Consider the following 13,248-nt stretch of genomic DNA (forward strand, 5'->3'; position numbering starts at 1 on the left):
TCTTATATAAAGTTCAGACGGAACTTTGCACGTGTCATAGTGGAGCCCTCAGGATTCCAGAGCCAGCTTTCTGACATCATAATGGGGCCTCAGAGATAAAAGCCTGGGCCCAGGCAGTGTTGGTCAGTGCTGCTCAGCAGGCAGCACTGGACTGGACTGGATTACAGCTGATACAAGGTGTGAAGGAACAAGGGGTGGCTGTGGGCATGCACTTGCTGCCGCTGCCAGTGTTTATCTGCATGGCAGCAGGGCATTTGGGCGTTGCCAGGAAGGCGTTTTTATGTAGATTCCTCCTCTTTCAGCACTGCATTGTGGTGCAAGCAAAAGAAGCAAATCCTGTCTGGCTTCCTCTCCGGCCTTTATTCACCTCCCGTGTAGCTGTGAGTGTGTGAGCCTGCAGGGCCCCATGGAATTGCCTAGAAGTAGGCTGAATCGCTGCAAGGGCTGAACAGCAGTATCGGGCAGGCTCGGGCAACGCGCGGCCCGTTCGGGTTATCGCTTCTCGGCCTTTTGGCTAAGATCAAGTGTAGTATCTGTTCTTATCAGTTTAATATCTGATACGTCCCCTATCTGGGGACCATATATTAAATGGATTTTTAGAACAGGGAGATGGAAATAGAGCTTGCTCTGTCCACTCCACGCATTGACCTGGTATTGCAGTATTTCCAGGACCGGTGCACCCTTTCCTTATGTGTTGACTAAAAGCAGATTCCAAAAGTGTTTTTTGTCTTTGCTATTGTTTCTGTCTTTCTGAAGGGATCTCCCCTTTTAATCCCATTATTTCAACACCTGTTGGACAATGCATGAGTGATAATGAGCTCATTGATTAAATGCAATTAATGAATAGATTGCCACCTCTTGTTGTGTGTCGTCTGTGTTTCTGTGTTTCCGGCATTTCACATTGGAACACCTCATTCACCTTCCTTGTCTTCTCTCCGCCCTCCCTTTTAGGTAAGTTAAAGAGCTGCACCTGAGCCAGCCACTGATTGATTGATTGATTGATTGATTGATTGATTGATTGATTGATTGATTGATTGATTGATGCAGCACAACAGTCAAATAGTGGAGTGGAGTAGGGGAACAGCAAACAGCCAATAAAGCAGCCCGCCCGCTCGCCTGCCCGCCACAATGGACCTACCTGTGTACACTAGATGGATGTGATGGAATGTACTGTCGTCCCTACATTTCAAGAAGAAGTAAGAATTGCAGTTGCAACAAAGCCTTGCTTGCCTACAAAGAGAGCAGCAATTTGGATTTGTTACTATGTTACCTAGAAGAATAACAAACTGTGCAAGGATGGAGGTTGTAGGAGCAAGGAGAAGTTGTCTGTAAAGTTGGTGGATGCCTATTTTCCATTTTGCAGTCCCTTGTCTCCCTCTTGTGGCCTCCTGGAGGCAACTAGCTGTGCAAAAAAAAGACAGCCTGGCGGCCGGCTGTTGCAGTGTTGCCCTCTCAGGCAACACTGAGTGACTGACTGAGCCTCACCGTCTTATATAAAGTTCAGACGGAACTTTGCACGTGTCATAGTGGAGCCCTCAGGATTCCAGAGCCAGCTTTCTGACATCATAATGGGGCCTCAGAGATAAAAGCCTGGGCCCAGGCAGTGTTGGTCAGTGCTGCTCAGCAGGCAGCACTGGACTGGACTGGATTACAGCTGATACAAGGTGTGAAGGAACAAGGGGTGGCTGTGGGCATGCACTTGCTGCCGCTGCCAGTGTTTATCTGCATGGCAGCAGGGCATTTGGGCGTTGCCAGGAAGGCGTTTTTATGTAGATTCCTCCTCTTTCAGCACTGCATTGTGGTGCAAGCAAAAGAAGCAAATCCTGTCTGGCTTCCTCTCCGGCCTTTATTCACCTCCCGTGTAGCTGTGAGTGTGTGAGCCTGCAGGGCCCCATGGAATTGCCTAGAAGTAGGCTGAATCGCTGCAAGGGCTGAACAGCAGTATCGGGCAGGCTCGGGCAACGCGCGGCCCGTTCGGGTTATCGCTTCTCGGCCTTTTGGCTAAGATCAAGTGTAGTATCTGTTCTTATCAGTTTAATATCTGATACGTCCCCTATCTGGGGACCATATATTAAATGGATTTTTAGAACAGGGAGATGGAAATAGAGCTTGCTCTGTCCACTCCACGCATTGACCTGGTATTGCAGTATTTCCAGGACCGGTGCACCCTTTCCTTATGTGTTGACTAAAAGCAGATTCCAAAAGTGTTTTTTGTCTTTGCTATTGTTTCTGTCTTTCTGAAGGGATCTCCCCTTTTAATCCCATTATTTCAACACCTGTTGGACAATGCATGAGTGATAATGAGCTCATTGATTAAATGCAATTAATGAATAGATTGCCACCTCTTGTTGTGTGTCGTCTGTGTTTCTGTGTTTCCGGCATTTCACATTGGAACACCTCATTCACCTTCCTTGTCTTCTCTCCGCCCTCCCTTTTAGGTAAGTTAAAGAGCTGCACCTGAGCCAGCCACTGATTGATTGATTGATTGATTGATTGATTGATTGATTGATTGATTGATTGATTGATGCAGCACAACAGTCAAATAGTGGAGTGGAGTAGGGGAACAGCAAACAGCCAATAAAGCAGCCCGCCCGCTCGCCTGCCCGCCACAATGGACCTACCTGTGTACACTAGATGGATGTGATGGAATGTACTGTCGTCCCTACATTTCAAGAAGAAGTAAGAATTGCAGTTGCAACAAAGCCTTGCTTGCCTACAAAGAGAGCAGCAATTTGGATTTGTTACTATGTTACCTAGAAGAATAACAAACTGTGCAAGGATGGAGGTTGTAGGAGCAAGGAGAAGTTGTCTGTAAAGTTGGTGGATGCCTATTTTCCATTTTGCAGTCCCTTGTCTCCCTCTTGTGGCCTCCTGGAGGCAACTAGCTGTGCAAAAAAAAGACAGCCTGGCGGCCGGCTGTTGCAGTGTTGCCCTCTCAGGCAACACTGAGTGACTGACTGAGCCTCACCGTCTTATATAAAGTTCAGACGGAACTTTGCACGTGTCATAGTGGAGCCCTCAGGATTCCAGAGCCAGCTTTCTGACATCATAATGGGGCCTCAGAGATAAAAGCCTGGGCCCAGGCAGTGTTGGTCAGTGCTGCTCAGCAGGCAGCACTGGACTGGACTGGATTACAGCTGATACAAGGTGTGAAGGAACAAGGGGTGGCTGTGGGCATGCACTTGCTGCCGCTGCCAGTGTTTATCTGCATGGCAGCAGGGCATTTGGGCGTTGCCAGGAAGGCGTTTTTATGTAGATTCCTCCTCTTTCAGCACTGCATTGTGGTGCAAGCAAAAGAAGCAAATCCTGTCTGGCTTCCTCTCCGGCCTTTATTCACCTCCCGTGTAGCTGTGAGTGTGTGAGCCTGCAGGGCCCCATGGAATTGCCTAGAAGTAGGCTGAATCGCTGCAAGGGCTGAACAGCAGTATCGGGCAGGCTCGGGCAACGCGCGGCCCGTTCGGGTTATCGCTTCTCGGCCTTTTGGCTAAGATCAAGTGTAGTATCTGTTCTTATCAGTTTAATATCTGATACGTCCCCTATCTGGGGACCATATATTAAATGGATTTTTAGAACAGGGAGATGGAAATAGAGCTTGCTCTGTCCACTCCACGCATTGACCTGGTATTGCAGTATTTCCAGGACCGGTGCACCCTTTCCTTATGTGTTGACTAAAAGCAGATTCCAAAAGTGTTTTTTGTCTTTGCTATTGTTTCTGTCTTTCTGAAGGGATCTCCCCTTTTAATCCCATTATTTCAACACCTGTTGGACAATGCATGAGTGATAATGAGCTCATTGATTAAATGCAATTAATGAATAGATTGCCACCTCTTGTTGTGTGTCGTCTGTGTTTCTGTGTTTCCGGCATTTCACATTGGAACACCTCATTCACCTTCCTTGTCTTCTCTCCGCCCTCCCTTTTAGGTAAGTTAAAGAGCTGCACCTGAGCCAGCCACTGATTGATTGATTGATTGATTGATTGATTGATTGATTGATTGATTGATTGATTGATGCAGCACAACAGTCAAATAGTGGAGTGGAGTAGGGGAACAGCAAACAGCCAATAAAGCAGCCCGCCCGCTCGCCTGCCCGCCACAATGGACCTACCTGTGTACACTAGATGGATGTGATGGAATGTACTGTCGTCCCTACATTTCAAGAAGAAGTAAGAATTGCAGTTGCAACAAAGCCTTGCTTGCCTACAAAGAGAGCAGCAATTTGGATTTGTTACTATGTTACCTAGAAGAATAACAAACTGTGCAAGGATGGAGGTTGTAGGAGCAAGGAGAAGTTGTCTGTAAAGTTGGTGGATGCCTATTTTCCATTTTGCAGTCCCTTGTCTCCCTCTTGTGGCCTCCTGGAGGCAACTAGCTGTGCAAAAAAAAGACAGCCTGGCGGCCGGCTGTTGCAGTGTTGCCCTCTCAGGCAACACTGAGTGACTGACTGAGCCTCACCGTCTTATATAAAGTTCAGACGGAACTTTGCACGTGTCATAGTGGAGCCCTCAGGATTCCAGAGCCAGCTTTCTGACATCATAATGGGGCCTCAGAGATAAAAGCCTGGGCCCAGGCAGTGTTGGTCAGTGCTGCTCAGCAGGCAGCACTGGACTGGACTGGATTACAGCTGATACAAGGTGTGAAGGAACAAGGGGTGGCTGTGGGCATGCACTTGCTGCCGCTGCCAGTGTTTATCTGCATGGCAGCAGGGCATTTGGGCGTTGCCAGGAAGGCGTTTTTATGTAGATTCCTCCTCTTTCAGCACTGCATTGTGGTGCAAGCAAAAGAAGCAAATCCTGTCTGGCTTCCTCTCCGGCCTTTATTCACCTCCCGTGTAGCTGTGAGTGTGTGAGCCTGCAGGGCCCCATGGAATTGCCTAGAAGTAGGCTGAATCGCTGCAAGGGCTGAACAGCAGTATCGGGCAGGCTCGGGCAACGCGCGGCCCGTTCGGGTTATCGCTTCTCGGCCTTTTGGCTAAGATCAAGTGTAGTATCTGTTCTTATCAGTTTAATATCTGATACGTCCCCTATCTGGGGACCATATATTAAATGGATTTTTAGAACAGGGAGATGGAAATAGAGCTTGCTCTGTCCACTCCACGCATTGACCTGGTATTGCAGTATTTCCAGGACCGGTGCACCCTTTCCTTATGTGTTGACTAAAAGCAGATTCCAAAAGTGTTTTTTGTCTTTGCTATTGTTTCTGTCTTTCTGAAGGGATCTCCCCTTTTAATCCCATTATTTCAACACCTGTTGGACAATGCATGAGTGATAATGAGCTCATTGATTAAATGCAATTAATGAATAGATTGCCACCTCTTGTTGTGTGTCGTCTGTGTTTCTGTGTTTCCGGCATTTCACATTGGAACACCTCATTCACCTTCCTTGTCTTCTCTCCGCCCTCCCTTTTAGGTAAGTTAAAGAGCTGCACCTGAGCCAGCCACTGATTGATTGATTGATTGATTGATTGATTGATTGATTGATTGATTGATTGATTGCAGCACAACAGTCAAATAGTGGAGTGGAGTAGGGGAACAGCAAACAGCCAATAAAGCAGCCCGCCCGCTCGCCTGCCCGCCACAATGGACCTACCTGTGTACACTAGATGGATGTGATGGAATGTACTGTCGTCCCTACATTTCAAGAAGAAGTAAGAATTGCAGTTGCAACAAAGCCTTGCTTGCCTACAAAGAGAGCAGCAATTTGGATTTGTTACTATGTTACCTAGAAGAATAACAAACTGTGCAAGGATGGAGGTTGTAGGAGCAAGGAGAAGTTGTCTGTAAAGTTGGTGGATGCCTATTTTCCATTTTGCAGTCCCTTGTCTCCCTCTTGTGGCCTCCTGGAGGCAACTAGCTGTGCAAAAAAAAGACAGCCTGGCGGCCGGCTGTTGCAGTGTTGCCCTCTCAGGCAACACTGAGTGACTGACTGAGCCTCACCGTCTTATATAAAGTTCAGACGGAACTTTGCACGTGTCATAGTGGAGCCCTCAGGATTCCAGAGCCAGCTTTCTGACATCATAATGGGGCCTCAGAGATAAAAGCCTGGGCCCAGGCAGTGTTGGTCAGTGCTGCTCAGCAGGCAGCACTGGACTGGACTGGATTACAGCTGATACAAGGTGTGAAGGAACAAGGGGTGGCTGTGGGCATGCACTTGCTGCCGCTGCCAGTGTTTATCTGCATGGCAGCAGGGCATTTGGGCGTTGCCAGGAAGGCGTTTTTATGTAGATTCCTCCTCTTTCAGCACTGCATTGTGGTGCAAGCAAAAGAAGCAAATCCTGTCTGGCTTCCTCTCCGGCCTTTATTCACCTCCCGTGTAGCTGTGAGTGTGTGAGCCTGCAGGGCCCCATGGAATTGCCTAGAAGTAGGCTGAATCGCTGCAAGGGCTGAACAGCAGTATCGGGCAGGCTCGGGCAACGCGCGGCCCGTTCGGGTTATCGCTTCTCGGCCTTTTGGCTAAGATCAAGTGTAGTATCTGTTCTTATCAGTTTAATATCTGATACGTCCCCTATCTGGGGACCATATATTAAATGGATTTTTAGAACAGGGAGATGGAAATAGAGCTTGCTCTGTCCACTCCACGCATTGACCTGGTATTGCAGTATTTCCAGGACCGGTGCACCCTTTCCTTATGTGTTGACTAAAAGCAGATTCCAAAAGTGTTTTTTGTCTTTGCTATTGTTTCTGTCTTTCTGAAGGGATCTCCCCTTTTAATCCCATTATTTCAACACCTGTTGGACAATGCATGAGTGATAATGAGCTCATTGAATAGATTGCCACCTCTTGTTGTGTGTCGTCTGTGTTTCTGTGTTTCCGGCATTTCACATTGGAACACCTCATTCACCTTCCTTGTCTTCTCTCCGCCCTCCCTTTTAGGTAAGTTAAAGAGCTGCACCTGAGCCAGCCACTGATTGATTGATTGATTGATTGATTGATTGATTGATTGATTGATTGATTGATGCAGCACAACAGTCAAATAGTGGAGTGGAGTAGGGGAACAGCAAACAGCCAATAAAGCAGCCCGCCCGCTCGCCTGCCCGCCACAATGGACCTACCTGTGTACACTAGATGGATGTGATGGAATGTACTGTCGTCCCTACATTTCAAGAAGAAGTAAGAATTGCAGTTGCAACAAAGCCTTGCTTGCCTACAAAGAGAGCAGCAATTTGGATTTGTTACTATGTTACCTAGAAGAATAACAAACTGTGCAAGGATGGAGGTTGTAGGAGCAAGGAGAAGTTGTCTGTAAAGTTGGTGGATGCCTATTTTCCATTTTGCAGTCCCTTGTCTCCCTCTTGTGGCCTCCTGGAGGCAACTAGCTGTGCAAAAAAAAGACAGCCTGGCGGCCGGCTGTTGCAGTGTTGCCCTCTCAGGCAACACTGAGTGACTGACTGAGCCTCACCGTCTTATATAAAGTTCAGACGGAACTTTGCACGTGTCATAGTGGAGCCCTCAGGATTCCAGAGCCAGCTTTCTGACATCATAATGGGGCCTCAGAGATAAAAGCCTGGGCCCAGGCAGTGTTGGTCAGTGCTGCTCAGCAGGCAGCACTGGACTGGACTGGATTACAGCTGATACAAGGTGTGAAGGAACAAGGGGTGGCTGTGGGCATGCACTTGCTGCCGCTGCCAGTGTTTATCTGCATGGCAGCAGGGCATTTGGGCGTTGCCAGGAAGGCGTTTTTATGTAGATTCCTCCTCTTTCAGCACTGCATTGTGGTGCAAGCAAAAGAAGCAAATCCTGTCTGGCTTCCTCTCCGGCCTTTATTCACCTCCCGTGTAGCTGTGAGTGTGTGAGCCTGCAGGGCCCCATGGAATTGCCTAGAAGTAGGCTGAATCGCTGCAAGGGCTGAACAGCAGTATCGGGCAGGCTCGGGCAACGCGCGGCCCGTTCGGGTTATCGCTTCTCGGCCTTTTGGCTAAGATCAAGTGTAGTATCTGTTCTTATCAGTTTAATATCTGATACGTCCCCTATCTGGGGACCATATATTAAATGGATTTTTAGAACAGGGAGATGGAAATAGAGCTTGCTCTGTCCACTCCACGCATTGACCTGGTATTGCAGTATTTCCAGGACCGGTGCACCCTTTCCTTATGTGTTGACTAAAAGCAGATTCCAAAAGTGTTTTTTGTCTTTGCTATTGTTTCTGTCTTTCTGAAGGGATCTCCCCTTTTAATCCCATTATTTCAACACCTGTTGGACAATGCATGAGTGATAATGAGCTCATTGATTAAATGCAATTAATGAATAGATTGCCACCTCTTGTTGTGTGTCGTCTGTGTTTCTGTGTTTCCGGCATTTCACATTGGAACACCTCATTCACCTTCCTTGTCTTCTCTCCGCCCTCCCTTTTAGGTAAGTTAAAGAGCTGCACCTGAGCCAGCCACTGATTGATTGATTGATTGATTGATTGATTGATTGATTGATTGATTGATTGATTGATTGATGCAGCACAACAGTCAAATAGTGGAGTGGAGTAGGGGAACAGCAAACAGCCAATAAAGCAGCCCGCCCGCTCGCCTGCCCGCCACAATGGACCTACCTGTGTACACTAGATGGATGTGATGGAATGTACTGTCGTCCCTACATTTCAAGAAGAAGTAAGAATTGCAGTTGCAACAAAGCCTTGCTTGCCTACAAAGAGAGCAGCAATTTGGATTTGTTACTATGTTACCTAGAAGAATAACAAACTGTGCAAGGATGGAGGTTGTAGGAGCAAGGAGAAGTTGTCTGTAAAGTTGGTGGATGCCTATTTTCCATTTTGCAGTCCCTTGTCTCCCTCTTGTGGCCTCCTGGAGGCAACTAGCTGTGCAAAAAAAAGACAGCCTGGCGGCCGGCTGTTGCAATGTTGCCCTCTCAGGCAACACTGAGTGACTGACTGAGCCTCACCGTCTTATATAAAGTTCAGACGGAACTTTGCACGTGTCATAGTGGAGCCCTCAGGATTCCAGAGCCAGCTTTCTGACATCATAATGGGGCCTCAGAGATAAAAGCCTGGGCCCAGGCAGTGTTGGTCAGTGCTGCTCAGCAGGCAGCACTGGACTGGACTGGATTACAGCTGATACAAGGTGTGAAGGAACAAGGGGTGGCTGTGGGCATGCACTTGCTGCCGCTGCCAGTGTTTATCTGCATGGCAGCAGGGCATTTGGGCGTTGCCAGGAAGGCGTTTTTATGTAGATTCCTCCTCTTTCAGCACTGCATTGTGGTGCAAGCAAAAGAAGCAAATCCTGTCTGGCTTCCTCTCCGGCCTTTATTCACCTCCCGTGTAGCTGTGAGTGTGTGAGCCTGCAGGGCCCCATGGAATTGCCTAGAAGTAGGCTGAATCGCTGCAAGGGCTGAACAGCAGTATCGGGCAGGCTCGGGCAACGCGCGGCCCGTTCGGGTTATCGCTTCTCGGCCTTTTGGCTAAGATCAAGTGTAGTATCTGTTCTTATCAGTTTAATATCTGATACGTCCCCTATCTGGGGACCATATATTAAATGGATTTTTAGAACAGGGAGATGGAAATAGAGCTTGCTCTGTCCACTCCACGCATTGACCTGGTATTGCAGTATTTCCAGGACCGGTGCACCCTTTCCTTATGTGTTGACTAAAAGCAGATTCCAAAAGTGTTTTTTGTCTTTGCTATTGTTTCTGTATCTCCCCTTTTAATCCCATTATTTCAACACCTGTTGGACAATGCATGAGTGATAATGAGCTCATTGATTAAATGCAATTAATGAATAGATTGCCACCTCTTGTTGTGTGTCGTCTGTGTTTCTGTGTTTCCGGCATTTCACATTGGAACACCTCATTCACCTTCCTTGTCTTCTCTCCGCCCTCCCTTTTAGGTAAGTTAAAGAGCTGCACCTGAGCCAGCCACTGATTGATTGATTGATTGATTGATTGATTGATTGATTGATTGATTGATTGATTGATTGATTGATTGATTGATGCAGCACAACAGTCAAATAGTGGAGTGGAGTAGGGGAACAGCAAACAGCCAATAAAGCAGCCCGCCCGCTCGCCTGCCCGCCACAATGGACCTACCTGTGTACACTAGATGGATGTGATGGAATGTACTGTCGTCCCTACATTTCAAGAAGAAGTAAGAATTGCAGTTGCAACAAAGCCTTGCTTGCCTACAAAGAGAGCAGCAATTTGGATTTGTTACTATGTTACCTAGAAGAATAACAAACTGTGCAAGGATGGAGGTTGTAGGAGCAAGGAGAAGTTGTCTGTAAAGTTGGTGGATGCCTATTTTCCATTTTGCAGTCCCTTGTCTCCCTCTTGTGGCCTCCTGGAGGCAACTAGCTGTGCAAAAAAAAGACAGCCTGGCGGCCGGCTGTTGCAGTGTTGCCCTCTCAGGCAACACTGAGTGACTGACTGAGCCTCACCGTCTTATATAAAGTTCAGACGGAACTTTGCACGTGTCATAGTGGAGCCCTCAGGATTCCAGAGCCAGCTTTCTGACATCATAATGGGGCCTCAGAGATAAAAGCCTGGGCCCAGGCAGTGTTGGTCAGTGCTGCTCAGCAGGCAGCACTGGACTGGACTGGATTACAGCTGATACAAGGTGTGAAGGAACAAGGGGTGGCTGTGGGCATGCACTTGCTGCCGCTGCCAGTGTTTATCTGCATGGCAGCAGGGCATTTGGGCGTTGCCAGGAAGGCGTTTTTATGTAGATTCCTCCTCTTTCAGCACTGCATTGTGGTGCAAGCAAAAGAAGCAAATCCTGTCTGGCTTCCTCTCCGGCCTTTATTCACCTCCCGTGTAGCTGTGAGTGTGTGAGCCTGCAGGGCCCCATGGAATTGCCTAGAAGTAGGCTGAATCGCTGCAAGGGCTGAACAGCAGTATCGGGCAGGCTCGGGCAACGCGCGGCCCGTTCGGGTTATCGCTTCTCGGCCTTTTGGCTAAGATCAAGTGTAGTATCTGTTCTTATCAGTTTAATATCTGATACGTCCCCTATCTGGGGACCATATATTAAATGGATTTTTAGAACAGGGAGATGGAAATAGAGCTTGCTCTGTCCACTCCACGCATTGACCTGGTATTGCAGTATTTCCAGGACCGGTGCACCCTTTCCTTATGTGTTGACTAAAAGCAGATTCCAAAAGTGTTTTTTGTCTTTGCTATTGTTTCTGTCTTTCTGAAGGGATCTCCCCTTTTAATCCCATTATTTCAACACCTGTTGGACAATGCATGAGTGATAATGAGCTCATTGATTAAATGCAATTAATGAATAGATTGCCACCTCTTGTTGTGTGTCGTCTGTGTTTCTGTGTTTCCGGCATTTCACATTGGAACACCTCATTCACCTTCCTTGTCTTCTCTCCGCCCTCCCTTTTAGGTAAGTTAAAGAGCTGCACCTGAGCCAGCCACTGATTGATTGATTGATTGATTGATTGATTGATTGATTGATTGATTGATTGATTGATTGATGCAGCACAACAGTCAAATAGTGGAGTGGAGTAGGGGAACAGCAAACAGCCAATAAAGCAGCCCGCCCGCTCGCCTGCCCGCCACAATGGACCTACCTGTGTACACTAGATGGATGTGATGGAATGTACTGTCGTCCCTACATTTCAAGAAGAAGTAAGAATTGCAGTTGCAACAAAGCCTTGCTTGCCTACAAAGAGAGCAGCAATTTGGATTTGTTACTATGTTACCTAGAAGAATAACAAACTGTGCAAGGATGGAGGTTGTAGGAGCAAGGAGAAGTTGTCTGTAAAGTTGGTGGATGCCTATTTTCCATTTTGCAGTCCCTTGTCTCCCTCTTGTGGCCTCCTGGAGGCAACTAGCTGTGCAAAAAAAAGACAGCCTGGCGGCCGGCTGTTGCAGTGTTGCCCTCTCAGGCAACACTGAGTGACTGACTGAGCCTCACCGTCTTATATAAAGTTCAGACGGAACTTTGCACGTGTCATAGTGGAGCCCTCAGGATTCCAGAGCCAGCTTTCTGACATCATAATGGGGCCTCAGAGATAAAAGCCTGGGCCCAGGCAGTGTTGGTCAGTGCTGCTCAGCAGGCAGCACTGGACTGGACTGGATTACAGCTGATACAAGGTGTGAAGGAACAAGGGGTGGCTGTGGGCATGCACTTGCTGCCGCTGCCAGTGTTTATCTGCATGGCAGCAGGGCATTTGGGCGTTGCCAGGAAGGCGTTTTTATGTAGATTCCTCCTCTTTCAGCACTGCATTGTGGTGCAAGCAAAAGAAGCAAATCCTGTCTGGCTTCCTCTCCGGCCTTTATTCACCTCCCGTGTAGCTGTGAGTGTGTGAGCCTGCAGGGCCCCATGGAATTGCCTAGAAGTAGGCTGAATCGCTGCAAGGGCTGAACAGCAGTATCGGGCAGGCTCGGGCAACGCGCGGCCCGTTCGGGTTATCGCTTCTCGGCCTTTTGGCTAAGATCAAGTGTAGTATCTGTTCTTATCAGTTTAATATCTGATACGTCCCCTATCTGGGGACCATATATTAAATGGATTTTTAGAACAGGGAGATGGAAATAGAGCTTGCTCTGTCCACTCCACGCATTGACCTGGTATTGCAGTATTTCCAGGACCGGTGCACCCTTTCCTTATGTGTTGACTAAAAGCAGATTCCAAAAGTGTTTTTTGTCTTTGCTATTGTTTCTGTCTTTCTGAAGGGATCTCCCCTTTTAATCCCATTATTTCAACACCTGTTGGACAATGCATGAGTGATAATGAGCTCATTGATTAAATGCAATTAATGAATAGATTGCCACCTCTTGTTGTGTGTCGTCTGTGTTTCTGTGTTTCCGGCATTTCACATTGGAACACCTCATTCACCTTCCTTGTCTTCTCTCCGCCCTCCCTTTTAGGTAAGTTAAAGAGCTGCACCTGAGCCAGCCACTGATTGATTGATTGATTGATTGATTGATTGATTGATTGATTGATTGATTGATTGATTGATTGATGCAGCACAACAGTCAAATAGTGGAGTGGAGTAGGGGAACAGCAAACAGCCAATAAAGCAGCCCGCCCGCTCGCCTGCCCGCCACAATGGACCTACCTGTGTACACTAGATGGATGTGATGGAATGTACTGTCGTCCCTACATTTCAAGAAGAAGTAAGAATTGCAGTTGCAACAAAGCCTTGCTTGCCTACAAAGAGAGCAGCAATTTGGATTTGTTACTATGTTACCTAGAAGAATAACAAACTGTGCAAGGATGGAGGTTGTAGGAGCAAGGAGAAGTTGTCTGTAAAGTTGGTGGATGCCTATTTTCCATTTTGCAGTCCCTTGTCTCCCTCTTGTGGCCTC

General features: G+C 47.6%; 9 non-coding genes across 9 annotated transcripts; all 9 read left to right on the top strand.

Moving 5' to 3' along the window:
• The first annotated feature begins 494 nt into the window (after nt 1-494).
• On the top strand, nt 495-685 carry LOC142694022 (U2 spliceosomal RNA). Its single transcript, XR_012862301.1, has one exon. It is a non-coding gene; the product is annotated as a U2 spliceosomal RNA (small nuclear RNA).
• A 1,296-nt stretch (nt 686-1,981) lies between these two features.
• On the top strand, nt 1,982-2,172 carry LOC142694023 (U2 spliceosomal RNA). Its single transcript, XR_012862302.1, has one exon. It is a non-coding gene; the product is annotated as a U2 spliceosomal RNA (small nuclear RNA).
• Nucleotides 2,173-3,464: 1,292 nt separating this feature from the next.
• Nucleotides 3,465-3,655, top strand: LOC142694024 (U2 spliceosomal RNA). The gene has a single exon (XR_012862303.1). It is a non-coding gene; the product is annotated as a U2 spliceosomal RNA (small nuclear RNA).
• A 1,292-nt stretch (nt 3,656-4,947) lies between these two features.
• LOC142694025 (U2 spliceosomal RNA) lies at nt 4,948-5,138 on the top strand. Its single transcript, XR_012862304.1, has one exon. It is a non-coding gene; the product is annotated as a U2 spliceosomal RNA (small nuclear RNA).
• A 1,289-nt stretch (nt 5,139-6,427) lies between these two features.
• On the top strand, nt 6,428-6,618 carry LOC142694026 (U2 spliceosomal RNA). Its single transcript, XR_012862305.1, has one exon. It is a non-coding gene; the product is annotated as a U2 spliceosomal RNA (small nuclear RNA).
• Nucleotides 6,619-7,889: 1,271 nt separating this feature from the next.
• On the top strand, nt 7,890-8,080 carry LOC142694027 (U2 spliceosomal RNA). Its single transcript, XR_012862306.1, has one exon. It is a non-coding gene; the product is annotated as a U2 spliceosomal RNA (small nuclear RNA).
• Nucleotides 8,081-9,376: 1,296 nt separating this feature from the next.
• On the top strand, nt 9,377-9,567 carry LOC142694028 (U2 spliceosomal RNA). The gene has a single exon (XR_012862307.1). It is a non-coding gene; the product is annotated as a U2 spliceosomal RNA (small nuclear RNA).
• A 1,296-nt stretch (nt 9,568-10,863) lies between these two features.
• On the top strand, nt 10,864-11,054 carry LOC142694029 (U2 spliceosomal RNA). The gene has a single exon (XR_012862308.1). It is a non-coding gene; the product is annotated as a U2 spliceosomal RNA (small nuclear RNA).
• A 1,296-nt stretch (nt 11,055-12,350) lies between these two features.
• LOC142694032 (U2 spliceosomal RNA) lies at nt 12,351-12,541 on the top strand. The gene has a single exon (XR_012862310.1). It is a non-coding gene; the product is annotated as a U2 spliceosomal RNA (small nuclear RNA).
• Nucleotides 12,542-13,248: the final 707 nt, after the last annotated feature.

Source organism: Rhinoderma darwinii (assembly GCF_050947455.1).
Source record: "Rhinoderma darwinii isolate aRhiDar2 chromosome 5 unlocalized genomic scaffold, aRhiDar2.hap1 SUPER_5_unloc_45, whole genome shotgun sequence".
Taxonomy (NCBI): domain Eukaryota; kingdom Metazoa; phylum Chordata; class Amphibia; order Anura; family Rhinodermatidae; genus Rhinoderma; species Rhinoderma darwinii.